We start from the raw sequence: 23,589 nt of genomic DNA, 5'->3' as shown, positions 1-23,589 counted from the left end.
ATTCTACAAAATTATATTCCCATAAGTTAAAGACAGTATATGTTTCCTCATATTCCTGCCAGCATTTAATGTTGCTATTTTTGAAGTTTGCCTAGATTAAAAAAAAAAAAAAAGGGCATCTCAGCATTTTAATTTGTATTGCCCCAGATACTTATGTGATATTTTATCTTTTCAAATGAGATTTGGCTTTCTTTGTTTTTTTTTTTTTGGTTTTAGTTTTTTTTATTTTTAAATTTTTGATTTTTTCTGGAGACAGGGTCTCACTTTATCGCCCAGGCTGGAATGCAGTGGTGTGATAATAGCTCACTGTAACCTCCAACGCCTGGGCTCAAGAGATCCTCCTGCCTCAGCCTCCTAAGAGTTAAGGACTACAGGTGTGAACCACCAGGCCTGGCTGATTTTTAGTTTTGTTGTAGAGATGGGGGTCTCACTGTGATGCCCAGGCTGATCTTGAACTCCTGCCTCAAGTGATCCTCCTCCCTTGTCTTCCCACAGTGTTGGGATCACATGCATGAGCTGCATTGCTTGGCCTTTTCTTCATTTGTAAATTGCCTTTTCACGTCCTTCATCCTCCTTGGATTATTTAATAACTACTTGTTTATTTAAAAGGCATTTTTATATTCTTTGTTTTTAAATGTGTTATAGATATTGCCCTCTAATGTGCTTAATTTGATTCCAGTATCTTTAAATTTAAAACTGTTAATATCTAGATGATGCTAGGTTCCCTTTATTATTCTTTTTCCTTGAAGGTTTTCTCTGTTGATTCTCACACATCAGGTTTTCCAAATTAATTTAGAATTATTTTTTAAGGCAAAGGGGAAAAATTTCTGTATTGCAACTGTGATTGGAATTTTATAAATTTTGTTAAGAAAATTTTGACATTTTTATGATAGTAAATCTTTCTCTCCATAGTGTGCATGGCTCTTATTTTTTGGGGTCATTCATTTTTTTAATGTCTTTCAAGGAAGTTTTATACTTTTCTGCACACTGGTCTTGGTCTTATATCTTTTTTCCCCTCAGATATATTCCTAGCTATTTTATAGCATTTATTCCTTTGAATGAGACCCTCCCCTCGTTTCTGTTGCAGTCTTGTTATTATAGTCTGTAGGAAAGTTATTAACTTTTTTTTTTGAGCTAGAGTCTCACTCTGTCACCAGGCTGGAGTGCAGTGGCACGATCTCAGCTCACTGCTACCTCCGCATCCCAGGTTCAAGTGATTCTCCTGCCTCATCCTCTCGAGTAGCTGGGACTACAGGCATGTGCCACCACGCCCAGCTAATTTTTGTATTTTTAGTAGAGATGGGGTTTCACCATGTTGGCCAGGATGGTCTCCAACTCTTGACCTCATGATCCATCTGCCTTAGCCTCCCAAAGTGCTAGGATTACAGGCAGGAGCTACCGCGCCCGGCCAAAAGTTAACTTTTATGTGCTTATTTTATATCATGTCAGCTGGATAATTACTTGTGTTAATTGTTGTTCTTTAATTTTCTTGTGTTTTCAGTTGTAAAGTACAATATAGATAATTGCCTACAAGTAATGCAATTTTTATCTCCTCCCCCAACATTTTAACCTTACATATTCGTATTTTTTCATATTGGTTCAGTCCCTCATAGAGTATTTATTTGTTAAGTGAGCGTGATCATCCTTATCTTTCTTTGACTTTGGTGGGTGCCTTTAATATTTTGCCAGTAATTATGATATTCAGGCAGTTCTATTTCAACTTGTTAGGAGATTATTTCTGTTTTTAATCAAGAATAAGTGTTAAAGTTTGTCCAATGCTTTTAAAATATGCATCAGGATTGTAATTGATGTATGTTAGCATTTGTCTTATTTAGCCTTTATTATTCTGAGTTGTGTTAATAGATGTACTAATGCTGCAGTGGCCACACATTACTAGAATAAGCCCTGCCTGGCCATTGTGGTTAGGGGTGGTGTTGGTTTTTAACACATATTGCTGGATTCAGTAAAGTACTTATGGTATAATCGTAAAGGAGATTGAGCTTTTAATTTTGTTTTGTGTTATTCGTTTTTGGTTTGGCGTGAAGGTTATTTGCCTTCACAGAATGAGGTGAAAAGCTTTCCATGTTTTTCTATGCTATATACAGAACAAATCATGTTACTTGAAAGAATTGTAGAATTTGACCACTTAACACCTTTTTGCATCTTGTGTGGTTTTGTTACTGTTTTCTCACTTTCTTAGAATTAAAATTTTTTAAATACATGTTTTAATCTCTATAATGGCTTTTGGCTTAGCTGTCTATTCTGCCTCTTCTCGTTCTGTGCTGCTATTGTCTTAGGCCCTGCTTCTTTCCCCAGCTTCAGCCTCATGTTTATGTACCTTCTGACGCAGAGCATGAACTTTGTTTGGAAGTTGGTCAGAGAGCTTGATTTTAGAAACGTTGATGCTACCTGTAAGTTTACATATATGCACGGGGGTGGCTAAGATTGGTTTCACTGTTCGAATTACCTTGATGCTTGTTCCAGAGTGTCTTTCTGTTCTATGGATTCTGAAATTGGGATTTTTCTGGAACTCTTTCTGTCTTTGCAGTGGCATTTTCTTTTTTGTGATCATAGCTGTAGCTTTTCTTTTCTGGGCTAGTTCTTATCTCCATTTTTTCTTGGGAGTTCCTCCATATTTATTAATGATACTTTTTATTATAACATTACAGTAGACTTACTGTGATGATTCGGAGATTTTGAAGGACGTGTGGAAACTAAGTGTCTTAATAGTATCTTAATAGAATCCACTCATTTAACATGTTAAAAATCACAGGCAGGCCGACTTTATCTTGAAGGGTCATACAGTAAATATTGTAGGTTTTATGGGGCCATATGGTCTCTGTTGCAGCTATACAACTCTGACTTTATAGTATGAAAGCAACCATAGATGATGTGTCAACAAAGGTGTGTGGCTCTGTTCCAATACAGCTTTATTTATGCATACCAAAATTTGAATTTCATTTGATTTTTATGTATTTTGAAACAATTTTTTATTTTGATTTTTTTCTCCCGGGCTTTTAAAATTTTAAAACCCTTTTTTGGTTCCCGGTTTTTGTTAAACCGGCCGTTGGTTTTGTTTTTTTTTTGATTTTCCTTTTTTTTTTTTTTTCTTTTTTTTTTTTTTTTGGATTTCTTCTTTTTTTTTTTTTTCTTGAAGTCTTCTTTCTTTTGTTTTTTTTTTAATTTGTTGCTTGCTTGTTTGCTCCTTTTTTTATTGTTTTTTTTTTTTTTTTGGCGTCATGGTTTTTTTTTTTTTGTGTTTTTTTTTTTGGTGGGTTTTTTATATTGCTTCTTGTGGTTTTTTTTTCTTGTTGATATTCTTGGCGTACTAAGGGAGGATCATATTTTTTGCTGGTTAGTGGGGTGGTGGTGGCGGTAGTAATAAGCAACAACACAACAATCACCGATGATTTGTTCCTTTCTTCTTAAATGTTGTCAGGAGAATAGTATCATCTTCTTAGATCTTGTTTAGTAGTATGTTGTTGTAATTCGTGTAGTCGTTATTATTGTTGTTTGTTTATTCTTGTTGTTTTTTGACGTCGTTGTTGTTCTTTTTTTACTTAATTGTTGTCATCTGCTTATTGTTGTTAATAGCCACATTTGGGGTACCTCTTTTTGTACCTGAAGATTACTAGCCAAAAGAAAGGTATATCAGTATTGATTCTGGTCAAAATACATTTCAAAATAAAAAGCATTACTAGAGAGAGAGTTGCTGCATGTGATAAAAGGTTCAGTTTTTCAAGAAACATACCCTTAAACTTGTGTGCACCTGAAAACAAAAGTCTCAAGATATGCAAATAAAATTATATGGATAAATTGGTAATTTATCATTATTGTCAAAATTATTGACCCATCTCCCTCAATTTACCATGAGGTCAAAAAGATAAAAGTTAATAAAAATTTTTCAATGATTTGAGCAACATAATTATTAAGTTTGATTTAATAGACTCAACCCCAACTTATGTATTCTCGTGAACACAAGAAATGTTTAAAAATATGGGTCACGTGCAGGACCTTAAAGTCTCTGTTAAATTTCAGAAAATTGGTGTATAGAGACCATATTTTCTGTCTACGATGGAATTAAGTTATGTTAAAAGAAAAACTTCAGCCAAATTAAATTTAAAGGAGTTTAATAGACCAGTGACAATTTATGCATTGGGCAGCCCCCAGAATCACAGTACATTCAGAGAGACTCCAGGGATGCCTTGTGGTTAGAACAGATTTATAGACAAAAAAGAAGGAAGTGACATACAGAAATCAGAAGTGAGGTACAGAAACAGCTGGATTGGTTACAGCTCAGCATTTGCCTTATTTGAACACAGTTTGAACACTGGGCAGTGTATAAGTGGTTGAAGTATGGCTGCTGGGATTGGCCAAGCCTCAGCTACTGTTACAGGGCATACTCCTAAGTTAGGTTTTCTTTTTTTTTCTACCTATTAAGTTAGGTTGCAGTTCATCCACAAGTATAGAAGTACAGAGCCCTTCTAAGGCCATATTTCGTTTGCTTTAACAGTCAGAAACAAGATATCCATACCTACAGATTTTAAAACCATATATTTGTAAAGTGAGAATGCTGAACAGCTCATGGGTCAAAGAAGAAACTATAATGGAAAAGAATACGAAAACTGAATGATTATAAAATTACAATATGTCCAAATAGATTTGCTTAAAGTGGTGCTGTTTAGCTGTGATTCATCCATGTCGTGCAGCACAAGTATGTTAGCATCAGTGAATCAATCTGTAGGGGTCTGTAGCTATCTCAGTTCTTGCCTCCTCAGAAGAAAGAACTCGACCCAGCGGCACAAGGCTGGAGGAGAGACTGGGGCAAGTTTTAGAGCAGGAGTGGAAGTTGGTTAAAGAGCTCTAGAGCGTGAACGAGAGGAACTTGCACAAGGGTCAAGTAGGCATCTTGAGAGATCACGCGCGCCATTTGACCTTTTGAATTGGAGTTTTATATGTTGGCATTCTTCCGGGGTCGTCTGTTGCTTCTCCTGTGATTCGCCCTTTGGGGTGGGCTGTCAGCATGCGCAGTGGCCTGCCAGCCCTTGGGAGGGGCTGCATGTGCAGTGTGTTTACTAAGTTGTAGGCCTGCCTGCTTGAGGCGCTTTGCCGCTTTGCGGTCCCCTGTTCCTACAGGGAGGTCATCCGCCATTTTGCCTCTCAGTGCGCATGCTCAAGTGCACTTGCCCAGCTCCTGAGATCTTATCGGGAAGCTCCTGATCACCAGTTTCAGGTATTTCTATCTGGAAATACCTGCTATTTCCAGGAGACTGCCTTTCTCTGGTGCTGGCTGTGACCAATTATTATTTTAGAGAGACAGTTAACAGCCGCCTGACAATCTTATGGTCACCCGACATTCCTGGTGTGTATGTTTTGCGGGGAGCCCTCTCCAGTTCTGCTCGTGTCCCATTAGCTACCTACTGTAACAGTACTTGAGGGCAGTTTACAACATTAAATCCGTAAGTTAGCAAGGAGATGTCACTGAAGATAAATAGCTAAGCATTACCTTAAAAAGGTTTTTAAAAGTTTTAAGTTCAAAGAATGTTGAACTAAAGCAACAATACAAGGATCAGAAATGAGTAAAATGGAAGACAGAGATGCAGTGCAGAGGATCAACACAAGGCCGTGCTCTTTACAGTGGAGTAAAAGCACATTTAACAATACGTATTACAAATGAAAAAAAGATGTGTTTATAGATACAGGAGAGATTATAAAGATAAGAAAATACTGGGAAAAAACTTTATGCCAATAAATATGAAACTTCTGACTCAAGAAGAAATCATGGGCTGGAATAGTCATGTAACCAAAAGAGGGTCCAGCTTCTCGCCACTTGTAGAAAGAAGCCGAAATAACGAGTGAGGTATGATAAAGAGTGTGAATTTTATTAATTTTTGCCAGCAAGGGGGAAGGTGGCCAGAATCCTTTCCAAAAACTGCCACTTTCCAATTTCTGGAGAGTGCAGGGGTTTGAGAAGAGGGGTTTGGAATGCAGGAGAGGCAAGGGGGCTGGGAGGTGCCCAATGGCATGACTTCCTCCTGTGGCTTATCCTGAATTGTTGCATCTGGTGAAGGGGCCAGCACCATCTTGGGCCCAACCAGGCCGAATCAGTCGCGGTCCATCTTGCTGTCAGTCTCTAGCCAGGAGTAACTCTGGCCTTGAAGTAATCTCCTGCTAGGGAGAGAATTCTGGAGGTGCCTGGTTTGCATCATGATTTGGCCCCTGAAGCTTCTAAGGAAACACATGACCAGATAAGTGAGCATGGTGTAAGCTTAACAAGCATCCAGGTAAATACATGTGCTTCAGGCATGAAAGCCTAAGGTGGGAAAAGGAGGGGAGTGGAGTTTTAAAGCACATTCCGAGGCTGTATTTAAAGACAAAAGAAAACACATCTGTAGTTTGTCTCAAAGCCACGTCTTGAGACTGGGGTGAAAAGAGTAAAGGAAAAAACATTTTTAAATGCAGTTTGAAGCTAAGCTGCTTGGTTACAGTCATATAATCACTGAAGTGATCAAACCAGTTCTTACAGTAAACTTTTTCACAGAGAAAGCACCAGACCCAGTTTTTTGATGACAGAGATTTACTTTTAAGATGTTTTACCCAATGCATAAGAAACAGATTCTTACAATCTTATACAGACAGTTCCACAGGATAGTAAAGTGAGAGTTTACTCCTAACTCATTATTTCAGACTAGTGTAATCTTTATACTAAATCCGAGAGAAACAATGGAAGAAAGGAATAGGAGGAGGCAACCTCACTTGTGAGCATACATGAAATCCAGCAGGTTGTAACAAAAGACCAAATTGGGCTTTCCCGGGAAGGCAATGGTGGTTTCCACTGGAAAATATTAAATTTTAACTCATGTTAGCCAATGAAAATTAAATCGTATGTGTATCTCAGTAGATTGAGGAAAAAGCATTTGAGAAATATCAACATGTATTCATGGAAAATGTTCTCAGCAAACTAGGAATAGAAGGAAACTTCCCTAGCCTGATGAAAGGTATCTCTTTCTTAATAATAAAATATTAGAAGTCATCTCCTAAAATCAGGAACAAGACAGGAGGACCCACTGTCACCACCTCTGTTCTATATTATTCTGTAAATCCTGGTTTGTGTAGTAGGCAGGAAGCAACAATACATAAGGACCAAAAAAGAAATAGCAGAGTTCTGTGGTATGGCTGTCTCTATCAAAAAGCTGAAAGAAACCATAAATTATTGGAAATGAGTGTCACAAGATGGCTGGAAATGAGATCCATATTCAAAATAATCAGTTACCTTTCTTTATACCAACAACGGACGGAAGATGTCAAATAAGGATACCCTGGAAAGCAGGAACACAAATGAGTCTTAGGAATACATGTAGCATATATGGAGAAATTATAAAACTATATTGTAAGATGCTTAAAAAAATAAATGGGGACAAATTATCCTCTTGAATAGGAAGATTTAGTATTAAAAAGATGATTCTCACAAATGGTGTGATTCAGTGTAATCACACCTCGACTTTCAGTATTGATTTTGTGAGGGACTTGATGAGCAAAAGGAGACCCCCAGATGGCCAAACACTCATAAATAAGAAGAAAATGAAGCACCTTGCCATTTCCGCACTCAAGATTTATTATCATGACATAGAAATGAAGGCGGTGTGTTACTGGCTTTGGGATAAATAAGTATACCATTGAGTTGAAATATAGAACCCCCAAACAGACCACCCAAGTGGGGAAGCTGATACGTGACAGAGGCAGCATTGCAGACCGCTGGGGAATGGCAAAGACTTAATATGTTTAGAAGTGGAAACTAAAACTTTAATGATCTTAACAGCGAGAAGAGTTTCTTAAAACACAAAATATGACACATAAAAGGAAACGGTGATCAATTTTACCAAATTAAACTTAAGAACATCAATTCATGAAAAGATACTGTAAATAAAGTAGAAAGAAAAGACACAGACTGGGAGAAAATACTTGAAACACACAGTTGCCAAAGGATTCATGTGTGCATTGGTAAGTGCATACAGGAATCAGTACATGCACATGTATACACAGCCTTGAAGTCAGCGAGAGGACACGACAGAAAAGCATTTCACACAGAGGTACAGGAGTGAGGGTAGACATAGGAAAAGATGGTCCGCCACAGTAGTAGTCATAGACGTGCAACTAATACCACAGTGGGATGCCGTTTTACATCCACCAGATTAGCCAAAAATTCTTAAGCCAGGTCTTACTAAGAGTTAGTGAGTTAAGTGGATTACCAGGCAGGAAGATTTATACTTCTAATGGGAGCTGAACTGGTGTAACTGCTTAGGAAAAGTATTTGATACTGTCTTTCAAATTTGAATATCCACATTCCTTAAGACTCGGTAGTTCACTTTTTAAGGGGTATTTACATAGAGGGATAACTTAAGGACTGTTTTTATTGGACCTGTAGTAAGAAATACATCTACACTCTGGCCCAGTAAACACATAGGGGTGGGAGAGTATCAAAGGTTATGGTTCCTCTGTCTGTGCGCTCCAGTTTGATACTACCCTGTGTCATTAAAAAAAATTCCTCATCTTGACTAGCTCATGAATGGGTTGCTACTTGGATTTGAAACTACATTATTCTGCAGACATTTTGCACATGTGTCCTAGGGACACTTACATTGTTAATAGCGAAAAGCTGAAAAACAACCAAATTTCTATGACAGGAGAATGGAAAAATGTTTGGTATATTTATACAATTGGATAGTAGAGAGCAGTGTACATAAATGAAAATATGCACATGTACCAATATGGATAAATCTTTGAAACATAATGTTGATTTAAAAGTACGACTTATTTTTTATAAAACTAATAGCATTCAAAGCTAAACAGTTTGTGTTTAGGGATGTGTAAGTGTGTAATGAAATCACATATACACACACTGACTTTACAAGGATGGTTATCTTTAGTTTGGAATTCAGGTGGAAGGATAGTTGAAGAGCTCAGTGGCAGACAGGTGTTAGTTCTGACCTAGATCTAGCTTTGAGTGGTGATTTTGTTGGAGTTTATTATGATTATGCTTTATTACATGTATATGAATATATTCTTTATATGTGCCAGATAAGACCAGTTTTTAAAAGATTCATCTATCTTGAAACCTGCAGACATTTCTTATTTATTGAATTTTTTTTTCTTTCTCACTGTCAGCTGAAGAATGACAAGGTTCATAACTTTCGAAAGGAGAGCTTTATGTCTCATAAAGGGTTCCAACCTGCAAGGTGGCCATTGCCACATGCTGGGAAGCACAGCCTCTGGTCAGAACCCAGAAACTGGCACTTTGAAGGTGGGCTAAAAGGAACAGGAATGTACGCTGAGCAGGGTGGCCAGGTATACATAGTCAATAAGCTGCAGGAGGAGTCATGAATATTTATGAAAGGAGAAACAGGCATATGCACATTTGAGCTTCAGGCCTTTCCGTGGGACCCATGTTTAACAAATAGCAGCCAGAGCATGATCTGAGGATGGAGTCTTGGTCCCTCTGATGTCAAAAGATGAAACAGAGGGTGAGTCGCGGTGGCTCATGCCTGTAATCCTAGTACTTGGGGAGGCCAAGGCGGGCAGATCACCTGAGGTCAGGAGTTCGAGACCAGCCTGGCCAACGTAGTGAAACCCTGTCTCTGCTAAAAAAAATACAAAAATTAGCTGGACGTGGTGGCACACGCCTGTAATCCTAGCCTGTAGTTTCAGCCACTAGGGAGGCTGAGGCACGAGAATCGCTTGAACCTGGGAGACGGAAGTTGCAGTGAGCCGAGGTCATGCCATTGCACTCCAGTCTGGGTGACAGAGCGAGACTCTGTCTCAAAAAAGAAGCAGCAGAGGACACGAAAACCCTCATTGCGCCTCCTCTGTAGATGGGCGAGAACCACTCTGTGGTTGGTAGTCTCTTATCAGGAAGAAATGCTGGTTGGCTGTTTTGACCGAACCACAGAAGGGCGGGGCAGTGTTCAGGCTGTTGGTTGAAATCAGCAGTGGCATCTTGCAAGGGCTGGTTTCTCTTTAGCCTGTTAAAAAGAATAGCCATTAGGCGGCTATTGAGGGAGATGGTCTGACCTCCCATCACATCATAAGTAGGAATTCAGCCTCTGAGGTGTCTCTGTGCTCCCCTTGGCCAAAAGAAGGTCAGTTCAGTTGGTTGAGGGGCTTAGAAGTTTTTTTAATTTCTCATTATTTTCAAGGAAAGCCAAGATTTTACATTTCTAGAAAAATAGCTTTTGGGCTCTTGGTTTTCAGGTGTTTTTGGTTTTTTTTCTTTGAGAAAGAGTCTCCCTGTGTTGTGCAGGCTGGAGTGCAGTGGCTCGGTCTCGGCTCACTGTAGCCTCGACCTCCGGGGCTCGAGTGATCCTCCCACCTCAGCCTTCTGAGTAGCAGGGATGGGCTCCACCACGCCCAGCTAAGTTTTGTGATTTTTGTTTCATGTTTCCCAGACTGGTTTTGAACTCCTGGACTCAAGTGATCCTCCTGCCTTGGCCTCCCGAAGTGCTGTGATTACAGGCATGAGCCACTGTTCGTGGTCACCTAATTTTAAGGTTTTTGACCTTAAAACTTTTCTTAAAACCTTTTCTCTTTTATGGGAGAGAAAAATTCTTTTGCATGTCTAACAACATGCATTTATGGCCAGGCACAGTGGCTCATGCCTGTAATCCCAGCGCTTTGGAAGCCTGAGGCGGGTGGATCACATGAGGTCAGGAGTTTGAGACCAGCCTGGTGAACATGGTGAACCCCCCATCTCTGCTCGAAATAAAAAAATTAGTCAAGCAAGGTGATGTGTGCCTGTAATCCCAGCTACCCGCGAGGCTGAGGCACGAGCATCGCTTGAACTTGGGAGGCAGAGGTTGCAGTGAGCCGAGGTCGTGCTATTGCACTCCAGCCTGGGTGACAAGAGTGAGAGACGGTCTCGGAGGGGGAAAAGGGTTTTCAGATACTGCACAGAGGCCTCCATCTTTCTTTCTGGCCCTCTTTTCACTAGTTCTTCTCATAAAGTTTGTTCATTTTCTGAGAGAAGAGCTTCTCGGCTTATTTTTTCCTTGGGAGGAAGTGACGTGGCCACTGGATGTTCATGGTTACTGATGGTGGAGGATCCTGCATTCTACTGTTAAAATGATGGGAGGCCATTGTTTCAGACTGAGCTCCTGCTCAAAACCCCAGCAGACCAGATTAAATCGACATAGTCACTCCTGCAAAATCCACATAATCAAACTGAAACTTTATTAAGGAAGCAGACGGATTCCAAAACAGACCAGTTTTTCCTGAAAACAGGAGATTCCAGTCTACCTGAGTCAGCTTAGTAAGAAAGTCTGCTCTGCTTTAACCCTTGCCAAAGAAACAACCCCCTCCCCCCGCAAAGTCTGATGTAACCTGTTAACCAGTTAGGTTTTTTTTCCCTCTTGTCCTGTTTTCTTGTTTCTACCTTACAAAACCCGCTGTTCTGCCATTGCCTTATGGGAGCTTTTATTCTGTTTTGTAGAATGGAGGCTGCCCTGACTCATGAATCATACATAAAAGGCAATTGGATCTATAACTTGATTTGTTAGATTTTTGTCTCTGACAGTACTTATGGGGCTGCTTCATATACAGACCGTCCAGTAATTCAATGCCTTGGCAGTGGTGTGCCGGGGCCTGCTCACACGAACTCCAGGTGATTGTGAAATTTTCAGGAATTTTTGTTTGTTTGTTTTTTAAAAAAAGATAGGGTCCCACTCTTTCCTCAGGCTGGAGTGCAGTGGCACGATCTTGGCTCATTACAGCCTCCACCTCCTGCGTTCAAGTGATTCTTCTACCACAGCCTTTTGAGTAGTTGAAACTACAGGTGTGAGCCACTACGCCCGGCTATTTTGTATTTTTTGGTAGAGACAGAGTTTCGCCATGTTGGTCAGGCTGGTCTTGAACTCCTGGCCTCAAGTGATCCCCCCACCTTGGCCTCCTAAAGTGCTGGGATTACAGGCATGAGCCATGACTCCCAGCCTAATTTTCAGAAATTTTGTGAGCTGGCTGTTGAACCATAAGGATCTTTAAATTGTGGCAGTATTAGTACTGATACAAATCAGGGTTCACCCCTGTCTGTTGGGTACCACTTTTCCCTCTTTCCTCCTGTTATATTTACATTTTCTACAACTGGAGAATTGCTGGGATCTGAAAGGCAAATGTGTTTTCTCTTTGGCCACCGTGATTTCCTATACTCTGTGTGTTTTTAATGAAAGAGAGTTTATAAGCAACTTAAAGACATGGCTTATTTGAAAGTTCTTCTATTTTATTAAAATAGAGATCAGAAAGCAGTTCTGTATTTCATTCAGAGTCACCAAATTTACTTTATTGTTCCTAGTATCTTAAAAAGTCTGTTCTTAAACGGTAACTCGAATCCTAGAATAAAATTTAGTTCTTTTGTTCTTTTATAAAAAAAAAAGTCATATGACTGTTTTTGAGATGTTTCATTCAAAGGAAATGGTGAATTTTTAGATTTCTAAAATGTTAATTATTGTTACAAGTCCCCTTCCCTCTTCAAGTTTAGGTTGCCTGGATTAGAAGCAGTAAACTGATTATTTTGAAATACTAGGCATCAGCAAGGCTACACAGCAATGAAATTATCAGGATCTATTAACAGCTGTTGTTTCTCACCATTCCTTCTAGGGCTTCCAGGTGTGCACCTTCCTTCCAGTAGTTTGTGGTGGCAGTGTTGACATCACTACTGGGACCCACGTTGTGCACGTTAGCAGTATAGAATATGGGGAGTGGACATGTTAATGACCTCACTGAGGGCCACTCTTGCCTTTAGTAACATTTAAATTAGATGATATTTCATGATGAAATAGAAAACAGTTTTAGAATTCTCTAAGTGGAAACTCTGAAGGGATAGACCTAGTTCTCTCAAGTTGAGACATCAAAGAATTGTTACCTAATGATAAAGAAATATTTAAAATGGGTTTTCATTAGATTTTAGATTACAGAATTTAGTGTGAGGCAATGATGTTTTTGTAAATGATCTTCCACAGTAATCCTTTAAAATGCCAGCATCCTTACCTTCTTTTTGTTTCTCTGATGAAATAAAATTGCAAAAGCTTTAATTTAGCTGTGTAAGTACAAAGCTGAATTGAAATACATGTAATTATGTTAAAAGGGGCAGCTGACAAAATTCATCTATTTAACCATTTTTTTCTTAACATTTTGTTATAAGGTTTTATAGAAAGAAATAATTTTGGAAATTTTCAGTGTCTGGTTATCTGTTCTTCATGTGATTGAAAATCTACCGTCCATGTGCATTTTTCTGTGAAAAAAAGTTCTCTCTGTGAAATACAAAGAATATCTGTGTATAACTGAATGAAATAATTCTGTATGAAAAATCCAATGTAAGTTTTAGGGTATAAACCTCTTTTCAAGCAGTGCTTCTCTTTTTTTTTTTTTTTTGTTAGCATGCCTTTCAGTTTGAGAATTGGGATACATTTGAGTTTTATTATTGAAAGGCTCAAAGTAACACAAAACAAGTCGCTAATAATTAACAGACCCGCTACAGTGTAATAGATGCACATACTTATCAAACTTCTTGACCTCTCTTCTGCAGAGGTTTAATATTGGAATCAAACTCTTCCTGTCCTAGCCTAGCTCTCTTTGTATAAATGAGTGTTCTTTAATGTTTTGGTAACCACATGACCTATCTTTCTGTCATCGTTCTCTTAAGCTTGAAGTTCCATTATATTTCAGAATGTAATGATACTCTGAGGATGTCACAAGATCTGCTCAGTTTAACATTTTCTCGAAGATATTGCCACAGGATGATGTTTATTTTGTTGTAGACAGTTTAAATTTTATACATTATTAAAATGTGATGAACTCTTGAATTATTTTGGTGTAAGTTTATTGATCTTGATCTCTTGATGTGGAATCAGAAAATGTGGATTCTCTCTACCATCTGGTACTTTCCATATCTCCCCATTGCAAGAACCGTGAGTTGGTTTTTTTCTTCACTTATATCTAGTGTCTAGTAATGAGCACATGGTAGGTACCCGATTGAAAGGGCAAATTGGCTTATATCTTATTGGTATAAACATGTTAGCCATACTGTAATTATTTCATCTTATCTTCACGCTGAACCTTCTCCTGCAATCCCTTTCTGTCTGCCGCTACTTAAAATTCCAAGAATCCTGCTGAACTTGCCTGAGTTTGATCCTCTGTCTTTTCTCCCCAAGCTCCTGCTGCTCTTAGGACATCACTGAGAATGATGGAATGAGCATGAGTGGAGCAGTTGGACTGTCTGTTGTGATGGTAAATTAGGACAGCCGACTGATCCTTTGCTAGATTGGGATGGGAGGTCTTGCTAAGGAGTTCAAGTCTGATGTGTGAAGATAGTGATGCTTAGTGGACATCCACGTGCAGATGAATTTGGAGTTGAGGCGGGTTGACCCAGGTGAACTTAGGAGTCATCAGAACGTTAATGCTGTGTGAAGCCATGACCACTGGATGAGACACCTAGGGGGTTACTGTAGAGAGAAAAAAAGTCTGAGAGCTGTGAGGCATTGTGATGTTTAGAGGCTGGAGTGAAAGAGGTAGATCGAGAAAGGTCAGCGAGGGTAGGAAAGTAGGAAGAAAATATTCTTACTTGTTCGTGTTTATTTTATGTTAGATCCAGAGGGTACATGTGCAGGTTTGTTAGATGCATATATCGTGTAATGGTGAGGTTTGGGCTCCTAGTGAACCCATCACCCAAATGGCGAACATTGTATGCAATCAGTAATTTTTCATCTCTCACCCCCTTCACCACTGTCCTCCCCTGTGGAGTCCCCAGTGTCTGTTATTTCCATCTTTATGTTCATATATACCCATTGTTTTGCTCCCACTTATAAGTGAGAACATGGCAGTATTTGATGTTCTATTTCTGAGTTATTTCACTAAGGATAATGACCTCCAGCTCCATGGGGCAGCAAAAGACATGATTTCATTCTTTATTATGGCTGCATAGTATTCCATGGTGTACATATACCACATTAGGAAGAAAACAGTATTCCAAAAGCCAAGTGAATAAAATGTTTCAAGAAGGAGGGTGTGATTAAGTGCTGCTGACAGGCCAAGTAAGATGAACAGTAGGAACTGGCCACTGGGTCTTTGAGACAGTTCGGGTACTTGGCACCACCCAAATCTCGTGTTGAATTGTAATCCCCAGTGTTGGAGGTGGGGCCTGGTGCTGGAGTCATGGGAGTGGATCCCTCATGGGTTGGTGCTCCTGACCTCAGGTGATCCACCCACCTTCGCCTCCCAGAGTGCTGGGATTACAGGCATGAGCCAGCACGCCTGGCCAGCAATTCTTAACGTAATACATTTAAGATAAAAGTTAAAATTTAAGATAAAAATTTTTACAGAGGAGGCTTTGAGGGGAAGTGGGGCAGTTTGCTCTCGATCACCTGGGAGGCCAGCTGTGAAGTATTAATTTTTCTCCATTTCCTTTTCTGAAGGAAAGTTTTTTGTGAAGACTAATTTTCCATTTCACCCAAACCTGAAGCTCATTGTGGAGAAAGGATGTCAGTTATATTTTTAAAACTTTTTTAGCTTGTAGACAATTGTGCATGTATACAAATACAAATTTACCGGAGCAGAGACAGCCTAAGGAGGGGTTGCGGGGATTGCAGTCACCGCCAGTGACCGAAGGCTGCTGTCTCATTGAGAATCCCACAGGCAGGGTACAGAATAGCATGGTTCTCAAATGTCTTGGTCTCAGGATCCACTTATATACTCTTAAAAATTACTGAGGACCCCAAAAACTTTTTATCTAGGTGCATTAAATCTATTGGGACTGATTATATTAGATATTAAAATTTTGAAAGATGTGTTTAAAAGTATCAAGGGCGTAGTGGGTCACGCCTGTAATCCCAGCACTTTGGGAGGCCCAGGCTGGTGGATCACCTGAGGTCAGGAGTTTGAGAGCAGCCTGGCCAACAGGGTGAAACCCAGTTGCTGCTGAAAGTACAAAAAATTAGCCAGGCATGGTGGCGTGCACCTGTAATGCCAGCTATTTGAAAGGCTGAGGCAGGAGAATCACTTGAACCTGGGAGGCAGAGGTTGCAGTGAGCCGAGATTGTGGCATTGTACTTCAGCCTGGGTGACAATAGCGAAACTCTGTCTCAAAAAAAAAAAAAAGAAAAAAGAAAGAATTGCTTAATTAAGAACATTTTCAAAGTTTGCAGAATTTTTTTGTCAGTCCACCAAGTTGACCTGAATTGTTTATTTACGTTCACTGTGTCTTTTTTGTTTGAGGGTCGAAGAGATTTCTAAAAGTATGTAATTAATGTAGTTTATTAGATTCAATCCAGCATATATTTTACTTTTTATTTTCCTAATTTGATGTAATTATTAGGAATTGGAAGTGCTGAATTATGGTGTGTGAAAGATTAACCGGTAGAACACTTTACTGTCTTTGTTTCTGGCACAGTGGCTTACAGATCTTAATTTTAGTTTTCTTTATCCTCTCACCAAGAATGGTGGAGAATGAAAACAAGCATCTGGGAGTCAGTTCTTTTCTCTTATGAGTTATTAACATCCCTCTCCTTTTGAATCATAGTTCAGTGTATAGTTTTCTTGTTTTTAGAGGCAGAGTCTCGCTCTCTTGCCCAGGCTGCAGTGCAGTGGCACAGTCATAGCTCACTGTAGCCTTGAACTCCTGGGCTCACACGATCCTCCTGCCTTAGCCTCCTGAGTAGCTAGGACTACTCAGTCCACCTTGCCTGGCTAATCTTTTTCTTAGTGGATGGATACAGCTTCTTTAAATATATTGATGTGTTTGGTATTAGGCCTGTCATTATGCTTTTCTGTGCCTTCTGATTTTGGTGATTTTACATTTTAAAAATAATCTTAACTATGTTAGGTGCTTCTCTGGTTTGTTCTGTGTGTGGATTTATTCTAATAATGTTAAGGGTTATATTTTGGTACTACCTTGTTGTCATTATTACACTTATGTAGTGTACTTGATCCACTGTTTCTTTAGAAAGTTCTATTGAACGATGACAGAATTTATATATTTCCTGTTTTAAATTCTTCCTTCCCACCTTTCTCTTTTCCCACCCTTTTTTCTTAGTGTTTTCTTTATACAGTAGTTGACCCCTTATTATTAGAGTATGCACTCCAAGACCCCTAGTGGATGTCTGAAACCACAAATAATACCAAACCCTACATATACTGTTTTTTTCCTATACAGGCATGCCTATGATAAAGTTTAACTTGTAAATTAGGCATAGTAAGATATTAGCAACAATAAGAATAAAATAGAACAATGTATAACAATATTCTGTAATAAAAGTCATATGAATGTAGTCTGTTCTCAAAATATTTTACCGCACTATACTCACCGTTCTTGTGTTGAAGAAGGGATGGAGCAGGATGGTGCGAGATTTTGTCATGCTACTCAGAATGGTGTGTCATTTAAAACTTACATGTTGTTTATTTTTGGACTTTTCCGTGTAATATTTTTTAATTGGGGTTGACCATGGGTAACAAACCTCAAAAAGTGAGCCTGCACTTAAGGAGAGACTACTACAATTTTAGATTTACTCACACCTCTGTTACTTGGTGTACAGATTTTAAATTATATCTCTCCGTCAGCTCTTGTTCATGAAAGCTCAAGAAACCAGTGTGCTTTCTTTTGTTGGCTTTATGATTTTCAGATCAATTAGATCATATAATTCTTTAAAATAGCTTTATCGAGGTGTCATGACATAAAATAAATTGTCCATATTAAAGTGTACAATTTGATAACTTTTGACTTGATTGTGGTGAAAATAGCACCACAATCAAGATAATGAATATGTCCATTACCTCCAGAAATTTCCTCAGGTCCCTTTAGTGTCTCTTTCTTTTGCCCCTCCCTGCTACCCTCAACCTATCCTCAGGCAATTACTCAACTTGTATCTCTATAATTTCCGTATTTTTGAATTTCATGTAAATGCAGCAGTATGTGTTAATTTTTGTACATATTCCACTAGCTTTTTTTTTTTAATCAATAGTTCTTTTTTATTGCTGAGTAGTATTCCATTGCCCAGATGTACTACATGAAATACATTTGGATTGTGTTCAGTTTTGGGCTGTTACACATAAAACTGCTACAGACATTTGTGTGTTAAGTCTTCACTACCCTTACGTTTATGAATCCAGTTATGGCCGTTGCTTTCTCAGTAGCATTTTCAATATAGTGGATCAGCATATTATCCTATGGATGGTGAGATTGTCAAGTTCCTTGTGGATTAGCTTAAGTGTCCAGAGCTCCTTAAACTGTATTGTGTGTATAAATCACCTGGGTTAAAATGTACATTGTTAAAAATGTAGGTCCTGTTTCAGTGGGTCTGCGATAGGACCTGGGATTCTACATTTATAAAAAGCTTGCAGGTGATGCTAATCCTGCTGTTCTACAAACCATACTTTAAATAACAAAGTTACAGAGCCTGAGAGTTCATGAAGCAAGGCAATAATGGTGAGGTTTTTTTTCCTGCCAAGGGAAAGTAAACTACTTATGGTATGTTATCTTTTCATCAGAAATAGAAGTTCTGCATTTACCATGTTAAGCAGCATTTTAAATGCCAAGAGTTTTGTTACATGTGGAGCAGCAATCAACAGAAGTCATTACTCAGTTCTGCTAGTAAGTGTAACCTTCCAGATAAGATTGCTGAGTGGGCATGGGCTTCCCTGCCAGCCTGTCATCTGTGCATTTCCCTTAGGGAGTGTTTATTTGATTTGGAATTTTGGTACGAAGGAGATATTTTGGGGTTGGCCCTTTTGATTTTAATAGTCTATAGAGTCATGTACTGGGAGGCATTGCCACACTGTGGGTTTGGGGGTTTCCAGAGAAAACTCAAGTCAGAACTCGATTACAGTCAGCTGACGGGTGCTTTGCATCCAGTTCCCTAGGTTTCCCCAGTTGAACCCAGTGAACTGTGGTGTTGCTGTAGGTCTCAAGGAATTAGTGGCGCACAGAGCCAGTGTGCGAGTTTCAGCATTTCCCTTTTTCTCAGGTGCACGGTCACAAGTCCTTAGGGGAAAGATGGGAGTATGGCTTACAGCGTTGGGGATCTGGGGTGTGGTAACTAGCGATAGGCAGTAATGGTTAAGGGCAAAACCCTGAAACCAGACAGCCTGTGCTCAGACTGTACTGGGCAAGTAACAGCAACTCCTTTGTGCCTCAGTGGATCCTCATCTGTAAGTTGAAAGTCATGAGTTCTTACATCATAAGGCTGATAGGAAGTTTAAGTAGTATTTGTAAGGTTCTTAGGACAGTGGCCACACATAGTAAAACCTTTTTAAGTATTTGCTAGATATATAAACACATATAGGAAGACAGATAGGGAATTGATAGGCTTAAAAAAATTAAGCAACTTTTCTCAGGTCTCACAGTGGTAACAGTGGTGGCTTTGAGCCAGGATTTGACATTTCAGCTCCCCACAGTTGCATTCTGTAGCTTTGCTTAAATCATTCAACATGGTATCTGGCATATATTTGATGAAGCAGTGACTGAATTTAGGACTTCGCCCGTTTACTGATTTGTGGAGACATGAAGTGTCAGCATAAGCCTAGTATACCAATTTAACATCCCTGAACTCGGACTGGACTATGTCTGTGATGTTCTGGCTTGGGTGTTAGTAATAAAGTGGAGAATAAGCTTGGGTATAGTTACGTTGTTGACCCTCAGTTGTATTAAAGAATAGATCCTTTCTAATAACTGAATTTTTAAAAACCTTTTCCTGGACATAGGTATATATGAATTGCTTTTTAAAGAAATTGTAGGTATTCTCTTCTAATTGACTAAGGAAGTCACCATCTGATTTATATCAGATCAGATTGTTTTCTAAACATTCTATCATGTTGTTTTAAAGATGCTAAAGGAAATAATATCCTAGTGTGGTGTTAAAATAATGTATTACTGAGTTTTTCCAAATGAGTAATGTATTGCTGAAATTTTCCAGATTTTTCCATGTAATATTTTCAAACTGCCGTTGACCATGGGTAACTGAAACCTCAAAAAGTGAAACCACACATAAGTGGAGACTACTGTAATTTTAGATTTACTCACACCTCTGTTACTTGGTGCACAAGTTTTAAATTATATCTCTCCACCAGTCCTTGCTTATGAAAGCTCAAGAAACTACTGTACTTTGTTTTATTGGCTTTTTTACTTCATTAAGCTGCTTTACTTAATTCTTTAGTTAGAAACATTTTGTAGACAACTTTCTACAATGCTAATTTATGTTAATTAATAAAGAACCAGTGCTTAACCTATTTAATGATTTGAGAATATTAGTATCCCATTTTTCTCGTTCTTTTTGTATGTGGAATCCAAATTTCTTGTCATTTTGTGTTATATATTTTTTATAAGCTTTAGGTACAAGGTACTGTTAAGAGTTGAGGAAGGTACTTTCTGCCTTCATCGTTGAGTATAAAATCTGCAGCACTGCAGTGAGGCTGTCCTCATGCTGTTGCCACCCATGGTCTTACTCTGCGTCACTCGCAGTATTAGGGAGGAATCGGACCCTATTCCATGTTGCCCACATGCCTGTGGTTTTAGTTAAATCGGGGATTTGATTACTTATTTTACACTGTTTCTAGGCAGTTTTTCTCTTTTTTTCCTAGTGAAAAAGTAAATTTAGTCCTCTTTTCTGTGTGAATCCATACAGCCTGAAATTACTGTGGTGAGCTTGTATAAAAAAGCATGTGAGAGGGAAGGCTAGCCTTCAGCAATTTTTCTTGATGTAATTACCCCTTCTGTAAGGAATGTTGCTGATCTTCATCTGTAAGTTTTTCTTCACAACAGCTTATAGAGTTTTTCCATTTTATTTAGATGTTAACCTAGTGCTAGAATCGAAGTGTCGTATTTGAATACGGTTACCTTTGGCTTTTGGATATGTGCTCCTTTTAAGGTCTGTGATGCCTGAGACTTCTCACTCTTTGAACTCCCATCTGTCACCCGTGGTATGTTTGCAGCCATGACCCTGGTGTGGGCCTCCAGGGAGCCACGGCCCAGCCAGCCTGCAGGCTTCACTCAGGGCTTGTTTTGTTTTGTTTTGTTTTTTAACAACTGGTAATCAATTTATTAAAATAGTTGACTTAAGCATCTGCAATGGTGACTTCCACCTCAACTCCTGGCTCAATACTGATGGAAGTAATCTGCTTAACAATCTCAGAAGGACTGTGCAAGTCAATGAGTCGCTTGTGGATTCTCATCTGGAAACGATCCCATGTCTTAGAACCTTCACCACAAGGAGTTTTTCTTGTAGTGATTCTCAAAGTCTTGGTAGGCATTCGAACTGGTCCTTTCACTTTCAGGTTCTTTTCCTTTGTGCCTCTGATCAAGTCAGCACACACCTTTTCCAGGGATTTAACGTTGCGGCTCGTTAGGGTGATTCGAATTCGGTGAATTGCCACCTCCGGCTCCACGGGTGTTTTTCCGGTATCCTTAAAAGCCATGGCTGCTGTGCGGCTTCCTGACCAACTTGTTCCTCGGGGAGAGCGAACAGCGGTGAGTCAGGAGCAGCAGCGTGCGAACCAAAGATCCGCAAGTCCTACGACCGCGTCTTCCTCAAATAAAAAAAAAAAAAAAAGGGCTTGTTTTGTTATTGTGATTTTTTAAAAAACTCAGTGATGGGAGTGGGAGAATATACATTAGGATGAAGGTGAAGTTTCAGCCAAAATGAAAGATAATTAGGTATTTATTATAATTTTCAGTTAACTTTGATTTTATTTCTATTCTTCTTGAAAGCATAATGCTACATAGGGCCTTTCCCTTGAAATGCTTGATTTCACTGCTTTCTGTAGGAACACCATTCTTCAAGCAAAACCAAATTTAAAAATCATGCGGGGCTGGGCGCGGTGGCTCATGCTTGTAATCCCAGCACTTTGGGAGGCCAAGGCGGGTGGATCATGGGGTCAGGAGATCGAGACCATCCTGGCTAAGACGGTGAAACCCCGTCTCTACTAAAAACACAAAAAATTAGCCGGACGTGGTGGCGGGTGCCTGTAGTCCCAGCTACTTGGAAGACTGAGGCAGGAGAATGGTGTGAACCCGGGAGGCGGAGCTTGCAGTGAGCCAAGATTGCACCACTGCACTCCAGCCTGGGTGACAAAGTGAGAGAGTCCGGTTTCAAAAAAAAAAAAAACAAAAAAAACATGCATCTGACACTAACGTTTTCCTTTAATAATCAGATTGTTCATATTTTTCCAGAAACATACAAATAACCTACATTATGTGTTGGATTTATCTGAGAACTGAAAGTAGATACTTTAATCTTCCCCACTTTCGTAGTCCCTTGACTGTAGTTATCGTAGGCTGCAGGTCCTACAGACTGCTGAAGTGAACCAGAGGCCTTCCTTACAGTTGCTTTTTTCCCTCTTAAAATAGCAAACTGTTTAATTGTTTGCTTTAATTATATTTTTGGGAGCATTTCAAAGGATTATTATCTTCTTTGTCATACCTGGCTCATTTCCTGGTATGAAACTGAAAATAGTATCTGATCCTATTGGTTGCATAACATGCTGAGTCATAATTTCTTCCTCTTGCTGTTGGGAATAGCCATTGCTCATTGGATTTGCAGTTCCTGTTTCATTTATTTGTGCTTATATACAACTGTCATTTTGCTATTCCTTTACGTCTTTGAAATTCATAATGTATCTTTCTAAAGGTGTGTTTTATTGAGTTCCCGCTGTGATTATTAATATATTTTTTCTTTTTTTTTTTTGAGACAGAGTCTCACTCCGTTGCCCAGGCTGGAATGCAGTGGCGAGATCTCAGCTCACTGCAACCTGTGCCTCCAGGGTTCAAGCAATTCCCCTGCCTCACCTTCCCAGTAGCTGGGATTACAGGCACGTACCACCATGCCTGGCTATTTTCTCTTTTTTTTTTTTTTGAGATGGAATTTCACTCTTGTTGCCCAGGCTGGAGTGCAATGGCACGATCTCAACCCACCACAACCTCCGCCTCCCAGGTTCAAGCAATTCTCCTGCCTTAGCCTCTTGAGTAGCTGGGATTACAGGCATGTGCCACCACGCCTGGCTAATTTTGTATTTTTAGTAGAGATGAGGTTTCTCTATGTTGGTCAGGCTGGTCTCAAACTCCTGGCCTAAGGTGATCTGCATACTTCAGCCTCCCAAAGTGCTGAGATTATGGGCATGAGCCAATTTTTGTATTTTTAGTAGAGATGGGGTTTCATCATGTTGGCCAGGCTGGTCGCCAACTCTGGATCTCAGATGATCTACCTGCCTTGGCCTCCCAAAGTGCTGGGATTACAGGTATGAGCCACCACACCCGGTCCCCTCTTTGATTATTAAGTGCTCCCAAGTAGAAGAAATTCTAGATGTAAAAAAACCACATATATCAGGTAACTATGAGACTGGCATGTGCTTTGAGATGATGCATATTTTTCTGGATAAAATTTACTACGACAGACATCTTTTAGGCCATAATTAGGATGATGTATAGCCTTAGAGTTTATAATGTTGTAAAATGGCTAATATTTAATTACCCATTGAATGCGAATTAAGCTGTTTTACTTAATTCTTTAGTTAGAAACATTTTGTAGACAGCTTTTTACAGCGCTAATTTATGTTAATTAATAA

At 39.3% G+C, this 23,589-nt stretch overlaps 1 protein-coding gene and 1 pseudogene across 2 annotated transcripts in view; one reads left to right on the top strand and one right to left on the bottom strand.

Moving 5' to 3' along the window:
• AUH (AU RNA binding protein/enoyl-CoA hydratase) overlaps nt 1-23,589 on the top strand; it is a 136,160-nt gene that overhangs the window by 33,536 nt on the left and 79,035 nt on the right. The gene's annotated exons all lie outside the window — the stretch shown is intronic.
• Nucleotides 21,045-21,570, bottom strand: LOC105547543 (annotated as a pseudogene). The gene has a single exon (XR_001007236.1). The product of XR_001007236.1 is annotated as a 40S ribosomal protein S20 pseudogene (transcript).

This window comes from Mandrillus leucophaeus, unplaced genomic scaffold (assembly GCF_000951045.1).
Source record: "Mandrillus leucophaeus isolate KB7577 unplaced genomic scaffold, Mleu.le_1.0 Scaffold391, whole genome shotgun sequence".
In the NCBI taxonomy this organism is placed as follows: domain Eukaryota; kingdom Metazoa; phylum Chordata; class Mammalia; order Primates; family Cercopithecidae; genus Mandrillus; species Mandrillus leucophaeus.
The sequence above is the reverse complement of the archived record's forward strand: the minus strand, read 5'-3'. Positions and strand labels throughout refer to the sequence as shown.